At 33.0% G+C, this 10,479-nt stretch overlaps 1 protein-coding gene across 2 annotated transcripts in view; it reads right to left on the reverse strand.

Annotated features, from left to right (window-relative positions):
* HnRNP-K (Heterogeneous nuclear ribonucleoprotein K) overlaps positions 1–10,069 on the reverse strand; it is a 30,686-nt gene extending 20,617 nt beyond the window's left edge. For both annotated transcript variants that reach the window (XM_090111216.1, XM_090111214.1), the window contains exon 1: positions 9,936–10,069. The gene's annotated coding sequence lies outside the window, so the exon portion shown is untranslated. The remainder of the gene's footprint in view (positions 1–9,935) is intronic.
* Between the last annotated feature and the right edge of the window lie 410 nt (positions 10,070–10,479).

Genomic DNA, 10,479 nt, shown 5'->3' on the forward strand with positions numbered 1-10,479 from the left:
TATTACTGTGGGATAGTAGCAGGTGATTAGTTACAATGCAGCATGTCAAACGTGTGAATACAACGGCTGCCACACCAATCATGCGGCGGTGACCCAATTAAAGTAGACGTAGGTACTTTTTGAGGACTAAGGTATTATTGTCTGGTATATAGAACCAAGTCTGTAATTTGTTCTTTCCAAGTTGATAAAATATTCACGCTTTCTGTGAGAATACCCGCAACCAGCAAGTGGCGCCAGCCGGTGGGGTTCACGTAAACATGAAACATAAAGAAATTGACAGAAGTGATGTAAATGCCAAATTGCTAACTTCAACTGCAATAATAGGCTTCAATTTGAATTCGTTATATGACATGTAAATGTTCTCTGTGAATATTATAACAGCTTAAGTGGATAAATTAGTTTTGAATTGACTAGCGCTATACGACTGTGCTAGTTCTAGAAAAATAATGACTTATCCAGTAATATTTTCAAATTATAAAAATTAAAAAAAATAAAGGAAGGAAAAGAAATTGCGCCGGTCTAATCTACATTAAACACAAAATGAATGATTCTAAACTTTCGACATTAGCTCTACCATTTTGGTATTTTCCGTTGTGATTTGAAGTATGCCGTGTATACAGGTGTCCCACTGTTGGTATACTAAGCTCAAAGGAGGTTTTAGTTTTGCATACGCTGAGTACGTAAAAAATACTTATAAAATTCCAGACGCAGTTTTTTTCAAATAGATAAATTTTTAAAACTCTATGTGTACACCCATAACAAGCAACCCGCCCAGCGTGACCTATTGTTTAAGATTATGTTTTCATAGACAAAATGCTCACATTAGCGAAGCGGTATATGCCGGCTGCGCGAAGCTAGAGAAGAAAACAAGGATTTTCAGGAAAAATTTAGCAAAAATTTTTTGATGTAATTTTGTTGTTTAAGTATTTTTACGTGATCAGTGTATGCAAAACTACAAGTCCCTTCGCGCGTAGTATACCAATAGTGGGACACCCTGTATAGTTAAATGTAGATCGTATAAATAGTGGTTCGCCTCGGCTTCGCCCGTGGTTCATGTTTACGTTTTGTCTCAATAAGAACCATCCTCGTACTTCAATAACATTATAAAAAAAGAATTCATAATCGGTCCAGCCGTTCACCCATCATGTCGTGACCAAGGAAAACAGGGATTCATTTTTATATTATATGTATAGATGTTATATTGTAGAAGATACATATATCACAAAAAAATAGATAATAACAAACAGAAATTATCTTTGAAAAAATACTACTAGCTTTACACCGTAAATTTGTATTCGGAATAGAAATAAACAAACTTATGGTCCGGGAGCCAGCAGCAGATTTTATGACCAAGTTCCTCTCAAGCGGTAATTAGTAAAATGCATTAAAGTATAGTATTATGAAGCCTCGTGAACGTCAGCTGGAGCTCGGTTGGGGGGAAGAGCGGTTGTAGCCTCCCGTATCAGCTGACGGTTTTTCCACCAAGATACAGCCAGCTGACATATATATTTATCCACAGTTACATATAAGCTATCATCAGGTAAATTTTTGTTTGAGAGGAAATAACGGAAAATAAATTTTTCTTTAAATTTAACTTTCATGTTCGAGACACCAGCTGACGTATAATACACCATGTTGTAACCAGCTGACTATTTTTTTTCGTTGAGATATTGGGTTAGCTACAATTTGACAAATTTTTAGCTGAGAGGAAATGAATGAATGAATGTATTTTTTTTCCTATGTGCGTGAGAGGCTACAACCGCTCACCCCCCCAACCGAGCGCCAGCTGACGTTCACGAGGCTTTATAATACTATACTCTCATGCGTCTGACGAATTATCTCTTGAGAGGAAATAGTTAACCAAATTTGCACCTGGCTCCCTAACCATTAGAAGTTTGAATGAAGGATAATTATATTTACAATAGGCATGACGAAAGATTTTCAAAACCTCTTCCATAATGTGTGTATACGTTTTTATAACAAGAAAAACCCTATATTTCGCTAATATACTTAAATTTAACGAAGATAAAAGCCATTTTTCAAAAAATATTTATTAACTGTGCTAAAACAACTCACATGTGTCATGGCGTAGGCGTGACGTCACTCTTACGTAAATACGTAATTATCTGTATGCATAGCGAAGTAAAATTAAACAAATATTTAATTATAAAGTGTTATAGAATCTAATTTCAAAGTTTATAAGTGGTGTGCAATATTGCAATGTGAATCTACATAAAAATAATACCCAAAAAAAAGTGTTAGTAATTGTTTAAAGTGAGAAAATAATATGAAATGATTGTATAAATTTGACGCAGAGAAACCCGAACCACATATTCGTGAATTCGCAATTATATTTCTGTTCTAAGTCGATAAAGCATACGTGAAAAATTGAAAATAAATAAAAATGCGTATTCTCAGCATATTCATAACAACAAAATATACCTGCCGCGAAGTTGTTGTGAGTTGTTTACGTAGACGTGACGTCACGCGTGTTTTATTCAAAATGGCCGACTGCAGAATTTCAATGTTTTATTTTATTGATAATCTCATTAATCTTAATGTTTTTAATATTTCTAAGTCACTATTTTTAATTTATATATTATACATTTTCCCTTAAAAACACGAATTCGAACATTTATGGATACTGTCGTCATGCCTATTAGTTATTAAAAAAAATATAATAATAAGGATGGAGAAAATGTATTCAATATATTATTAATAATAATTTCCCTTCCGACGTCTAGGAAAATTGATGTCTCGTGACAACTTGGCCCCATGAGGAAATTATTCATTCGGAAATTACGATAAAAACCCAATAGATGTAAATTCGTATCATAAGTATAGAATTCATTCGGTATACATTTGAATAGAACAATTAATGTTAAATATACCTATAGAAGAAATATAGATAAATATATTAGGCTACATCCCAGATTTACCTCGAATGATCCTGGATTATATAAATCCCGGATAAAAACAGAATAATGTAACTTCTCATTGGTAAAAATTTAGAAAGTTTATTTATTTATAATAAGTATTTATTTACTTACTACATATTTAATTTAGTTGTAATATACTTGAAATTATTACAACTTAAAAAAACTCACTTGATAGATTTATTTATTTTGCAATTCATGGCTCCCGTTGTTTTGATTGAAAATTTACACTCACATCAAAATTAAATCCTTGAAAAATATTTCATCCGTAATCCTGGATCCTGGAGTATATTTTGATTAGAAGCATTCGCGGTTATTATACGCTCGAAAGCGCTCGTGCCTCACTTACTACGCATGGTACGGGAGCTATTAACGTTAAAAAAAAAGTCATTTTAGTATAGTTGGTTTTTTGATATACTGTTCCTCTTGCTATTTCGGTTAGAGTCCGGGCTGTCTGGCTGGTCGCAGTGGTTGCGTTTTTTAGTGCGCATCTTATCTGCACAGGATAATTTCCTTAATTTTAAGTCATTTTTTAACGCGTAATTTTTAATATTTTGCCTTTAGATAGATCCATCAGACATAATTTTTTTATTGCAAGACGTTTTTTTCGTTGTTAAATAGGTGCCAGACGCAATGTTTTATTTCGTTTTTATAAAAAATTCAAATTATTTTAGAATGTCTGTAAATTTCATATTATGTTCTTCAAACATAATATAATCTAAAATTAATTAGCCAGACGCTAATTCGATTGTTAAGTATTAAATATGTACTAATAAAAACGTAGTGAAAGTAGGTAAGTATAACAATTTGGTGATTGTGTATATGGAGAGATAGTTTAAAGTGCAAGAGAGATAGAAAGGGTCGGCCGCGAAAATTAAATAACAATAAAAAATAACTTTTTTTTTTCGAAAATATACGATGCATAGAAATTGAATTGTTCCTACTCTAGGATTCCCTGTGTTGTGGGAACAAGTACCTTCCATTGGTACATTTTATTCCTTAGGCTAAAAAATAAACTATTAGGCTACATCAACAATCTTCTATACAAAACAATTTTTTTTATAACTAACTAGCGCCCCGCCTGGCCCTGGCTTCGCACGGGTGCAATGCTGATACTAAATACACTACAGAAAAACTGTGAACGTTGAATATAAATACATAGCGGCCCGCTCCGGCTTCGCACGGGTATAAAATATATAGCCGGGCGGCCGGCCGGTACCACCGCAAACGCTACGTCCCGCAATTTTTAAATCTGTAATATCTTCGAAAATATTCACTTAAATCATACGGTGTAAAGGGCCATATAGATCTATATTAAATGAACAATGTATTCAAGGTCTTTAATTGGCTAAGGATTAATGCTGTACCTATTGGTTAAAATCGCTTCGAAAATTAGCCATTATTATTTGTCGTAAATAGTAAATGACAAAAAAAAGTTATTGTGGGTTATCCATAAGAGATAGACATATACCATCACGGACTTTTCTGTAGACCTTTTCAATGTGTACTATTATAGTTAGTACATTATTTTGATAAAACTCGTAGGGTTCAGCCTGCGTTTGCACTGTATGTGGAAAAAATGTAATTATTTACGACATCACATTAGAAACCTCAAAAATAACAGTACTTTTCCACTATTTAATGGGTGTTATTATACATATAAACCTTCCTCTTGAATCACTCTATCTATTAAAAAAACCGCATCAAAATCCGTTGCGTAGTTTCAAAGATTTAAAGGGACATAGGGACAGAGAAAGCGACTTTGTTTTATACCATGTAGTGATGATGATAACAATATTAATTCATTAATCTTAATATATATACATAAATCTCGTGTCATAATGTTTGTCCTCAATGGACTCCTAAACCACTTAACCGATTATAATAAAATTCGCACACCATGTGCAGTTCGATCCAACTTGAGAGATAGGATAGTTTAAACATGTAGGTACCACGGGCGAAGCCGGGGCGGACCGCTAGTATACTAGCTATATAAATTCATGCTAACTACTTTAGTTAAATTCAATACAAACTTGAACATGCGAGTGTATGTGTGTTCACGTGTGTGTGTCGTGTGTGGTGTGGTGTGTGATGATGATGATGATTATGAAGATGGCTTTTTAAATTTAACAATGTAATTGTTTAACCTTCATTGATATATAGATTTTATTCTATTTTCAATGTATGGTAACTTTAATATTTTATTTTTCACTTTTATGGTTTTTTTTTTCATTTTAGCTTTTATTTATAAGAACAAGTGTAAATAATATTGTATTCTTGCAATTATTTCCTGTCGCATAATTAAAATACACTAGCTGATGAGCTGCATGCTTAATTACTTTTTTTTATTTATACACATTATTTAATACTTAACAATCGAATTAGCGTCTGGCTAATTAATTTTAGATTATATTATGTTTGAAGAACATAATATAAAATTTACAGACATTCTAAAATAATTTGAATTTTTTATAAAAACGAAATAAAAAATTGAGTCTGGCACCTATTTAACAACGAAAAAAACGTCTTGCAATAAAAAAACTATGTCTGATGGATCTATCTAAAGGCAAAATATTAAAAATTACGCGTTAAAAAATGACTTAAAATTAAGGAAATTATCCTGTACAGATAAGATGCGCACTACTAAACGCAACCACTGCGACCAGCCAGACAGCCCGGACTCTAACCGAAATAGCAAGAGGAACAGTATATCAAAGAACCAACTATACTAAAATTCTCACTTGTCAACGTCGGTAGCTCCTATACGAGCAGCGAGCCGTAAGTTGTATAACCCTGCGTAGAAATTCTATATTCATTTTTGTAAATTGTTACGCAATATCGTATAATTTTGCCGATTTGATTCTATAGAGATCAGTATGTTTAAAGCTATGGTTAAAAGCCTAAAAACTTTCATAGCTGACAAATAAACACTAGTAATACTAGTAGCTAGATCTTCTGAAGGCAAGATAAGAGATGGCACACATTTCGGCCAATGCGAAAGCTTGCTATCAAATGCTATGCGAATAAAGTAATGGATCATAATGAAGCTGTTTCAGCATTAGGCTGAATGTATGTAAATAATATATCCATTTAATCCATTAACGTTACTACTTAGAAAAGTTGAAATATTCCCATAGCCTCCGTGAAGATGAAGCTCCTATTCTGAATCGCCAATACAGGGGAAATGGCGCTCAAATTTCATGTTCAATTAGTCATGAATTACATAACAATTAACATTCGTTAACGTAAAATTTTTATCTAATGGATTTTGTAGGCTGTTTGCCCTAGCGACCTTTTAGGAAACAGTTATCTATTACGTTTCCTCGTGGGTCGGCGCCGTTTGAATATTTGATGATATATCGATCATAACTTGCGCCGCACCATTGGATTCGGGGAAGGGTCGCTACATCCCAACTCCATATTGAGGTCTTGACTTAGAGTAAATAAGATTCCATCTTTACCTATAAAGTTAATCAAAACACATTAGCCCGGTTTACACGCACACTCTTTACCGCGTGATTGAATGCGCGGGATTGAACGCGGGAAAGCACGCGCGCGCAATCGCGAGGGATTGTTTTGTCACGTTTTTTTATGCACTTATTCTTTCGCGCGCGATTATTCGTGCGTCTTTGAAGAAAGAGGAAAGATTGTGCGTGTAAACGATAATCGCGCGCGATTGAACGAAGGAAAGCGTGGCGCGTTGGAGTGTGTGCGGAGTGGACGCGCAATCTCGTTCTCTCTGTCATCGTTTAAATGCTCGCTCTTTCCCGCGTGAAAGCCGAATCGCGCGCGAAAGAGCGTGCGTGTAAACCGGGCTAATGGCTTGTTTGCTACCTGCTAAGTGCTACCCGAAGTTCGATTCACGCTTGGAAATGTCAAACATTCGGAATGCCATTTTTGGCTTTAAAAGCTCCAGAAATTAAAGTACCTAATAGGTTACATGCAGTATTTCGGTTTTTATCTTTATTATGAGAATTATTTCGTAATGTGTAAGAAGCAAGATAAGTTTATTAAACATAGAACCTCCTTCTCTTTTGAAGCTTGTCAATCAAGGCATACATAATAGAAAAAAGTACTGTGCATCCATGTAACTAGAAGTGTACATTTATGGTCATAGTTCAAAGTAACTTTCGCGTGCACGTCTATAAAGGCAAAAAGAATTCAAAATGATGCCTTCAACTACCTACGCCCTACACAATGGGGTTGTCTCATCACTTATGAAGAAGAGGTGGTGGTTATGCGGTAAAAATAGCCGAGAATAGTAACAAACGTTGGACGTTTCGTGAGGGTAATTGGAAATGCTTGAGAAGTCTTGGGCGTGCCACACGCCACCGCAAAGTCGAGGAGACATCTTATATTTGCCTCTAGTAATTTCCCCCGCCGTTCTTGTATATTTAAGCGCTAGTGTCGTCCATGCCGCTCTCATGCATATGTCATGAGCCGTTGCCTGGCGACCGTTTGTTGACGGTTATCGCGGGAAAGTAACCACTAGTCGACCCACCACCACAGATAATTATAATGTTCCACTTTTCAATACAGGGGGCTATCGATGCCATTTCCACCCTGCCGTGGCCTCGGCGCGATAGGGATGAGGCGGGTATTGGATTCCCGTCTACGAACCTAATGACCATGTGGTGTGTATTGCATGTAGGGTTAAATTAAATGGTTGGACAGCGTAAAAACAGTAATAAGTACCCACAATGCATTCAGCTACTTAATTGGTGTCAGTCAAATAATATGGAAACAATCATACACCTTTTTCATAATAAATGAATCAAGAACATATTTTATACACCTACTTAATTTAGATAAAAGAAAGACAGGCAGAGGCAGGCTAAATTGAGATAGTTAATTGTAATTTACAGACTTAACAGGCTTTATGTGATGAAAAAAGAACATATTATTAAATAAGTTAAATTATTTGTCCCCCTTAATACAGGTTATACCTAGTAAGGCGGCCTGAACCCCAATCCAATACTTATGTCAAACTTATGTATGAATTCAAATAAAGATTTTATTTATTTATTTATTTATTTATTTGACCATTTTCAAGGATCTTTTAGTCATAAAAATAAGACTTTATTTCTCCAATTATTTCTATATCCTAAGGTAATTTGTATTTTGTATTTGTTTTATTGAAAACTAGACTAGATTTGATATCAAGGTTTATGAACAAAGGCTATCATTATAATAACAACCTTTAAACAAACACTAGTACATATTTGTTTTCATTCGGTTGAACTCAATCAAAATTACTGATACAATATGAGGCAATATTTGTTGTCCTTTTAATTTCAGTATAGCAATTACTAAAGTACATAGTTTTTCTAATTATAAAAAAACAGTTTTTTTTTATTTATTTTTAAGCAAATAATAAGAATTGAATAATATAACTAGAGTCAGCAAACTCTTGTTATATCATAATTTCTTATTTGAATAAATAATCATTTCAGTTTTAATTTTAAAGTGCCTTTCAGTCAAGAATGTCTTATAATTAATTTATCACCCATTTGAACATATAGATAGGAGGTCAATATAATAACATAGTGTGACAAGGGGTAGGTGAGTCATAAAATTTGATGATGACACATGAATTATATATTAAAATTGACCTATGACCCTAGAATAAATTTGAAATTATAAGGGCTGATTTTTCAATCCTTGGTTAATACTTATTCGTCGAATAATGTATTACACTACCATTTCAAAAATGCATTCTTTGCCCGTCTTTGACAGTTTACGGGTGACATTTTAATATTATCGTGTAATACTTTATTGGGAGCATAAGTTTTAAGTTTTAGCTATGGATTGAAAAATCGGCCCTTAATAAAATAAGGGTAGAATAGGTTTGACAAATATAAGCATCATGAAGATGTGAAATGTATATGATTTAATTCATGTGATATCTAATGTGTGTTATCGACTTTATAGGTACTTATTATGTATATTGTTTTCTACGAGGTATGCAATCACACAACTGAATATAATATAGTAGTATGATGGCATTTATTTAATACTCAAAAATTGGTAAGATGGATATTATTTTAATAATAAAAATTCTCCAAAATTTATTACTGGATCTATCTCATGGTGGCTAGTAAATTGTATAAAATTGATATGCATACTGTTATGATTTATAACAGAAACAGCTAGGAAAGCTCTATTAATTACGAATTAATCTACCAAAAAAAATAATTTCATTTCATTAAGATTTTATTTTTAACATGAGTGAAGGAGCACAGGTCGATGTAATTTACACAGATTTCGAGAAGGCATTTGATAGAGTAAGTCATAATGTTCTTATCCGTAAGCTTTATGCAGTGGGTATCAGGGGTGAGCTTCTCAGATGGATAGAGTCTTATATCAGAAAGCTATGTCTATGTTTATAGTCAAAACATTATTCAACAATAAACATACATTCTTACTATCCGTCTGACAGCTGACTATCCCTCATACCACAATGCACAAGCCACTAACAGTATTATTTTAGATTCTTCTACATTGATCAAAATGATATGACTATTCAAATTGTTTGTATTTGCTTAATACTTAAAACAAGTGGTGTCTACTTTGTATTAAGGCAGTATTGGTTTAAGAAAAGATTTTTGAGCATTTTATGTACTAACCAACTCTGTAAGTCTCATACTTATTAGATAAATACAAATAGTGTTTCAATGTTTTGAAATTTAATCCTTGCCAACAACTTAGCCAACAAAAAGTAATTATATTATTAGTATGATGTACTTACATAGAAAAATATGAATTGTGTGAATAAGTAGCAATAAAATATTACAACCTCTCAACCTCAGCGTTTCATTAAAAACTACATTCTTAAAATTTCTGAAATAATCAGATAAGCATAAAAACAATACCTAGATCTTTACAATACCTAAACGTTTTCAAACGATAAAAACAATACACCGGTGGTCAAGAGATCAATATTTAGCTAAAATTTTAGCAATAATGCCTTATCGAATAATAATAACTAATAAAACTTACCTGTTATTGGAGTGAAATATACCACAAAATAAAACTAACTTTTTACGAAAAATAATTGTTATTGAAATAGTATGTAACGCTAAAACAATAAAAATGGCGGCAATGGCAAATTAGAATCGAATTAAGGCCACGAGCAACAAAAGTTTTTTTTTAATGTTACCATATAATTAAAAAGTTACCGGTGAAATTTCGAACCATAGATAAATCGTAAATAAAGTTTATTTTTGAACGATAAGACATGACCGAATCTAAAGTGTGTCAGTCATTGCTATAGAAAACCTTGAGAAAACCCGAGGAAAATCCCCATAGAAATTATATCATATTTTGATCATATTACTTAAATAAATTATTACAATTAATTGCTTAAAAAAAATCACTTTTTTTTGTTAATTTCAAAAATTTTCCAAAAAAATAGATACCCGTGATTTATATGTATAAAGATGAAAATATAAGGGTTTTGGTTCGGATTAATGTCCGCTAGGATAAAGAAAATACGTTTTAAATATTACAAAACTTACCTAAACGACGAAGTGCTAGAATACTA

The sequence above is a fragment of the Colias eurytheme genome, chromosome 16 (genome assembly GCF_061535395.1).
Source record: "Colias eurytheme isolate Ceu_HAF_F1 chromosome 16, ilColEury1 Martin Lab GWU primary, whole genome shotgun sequence".
NCBI lineage: Eukaryota > Metazoa > Arthropoda > Insecta > Lepidoptera > Pieridae > Colias > Colias eurytheme.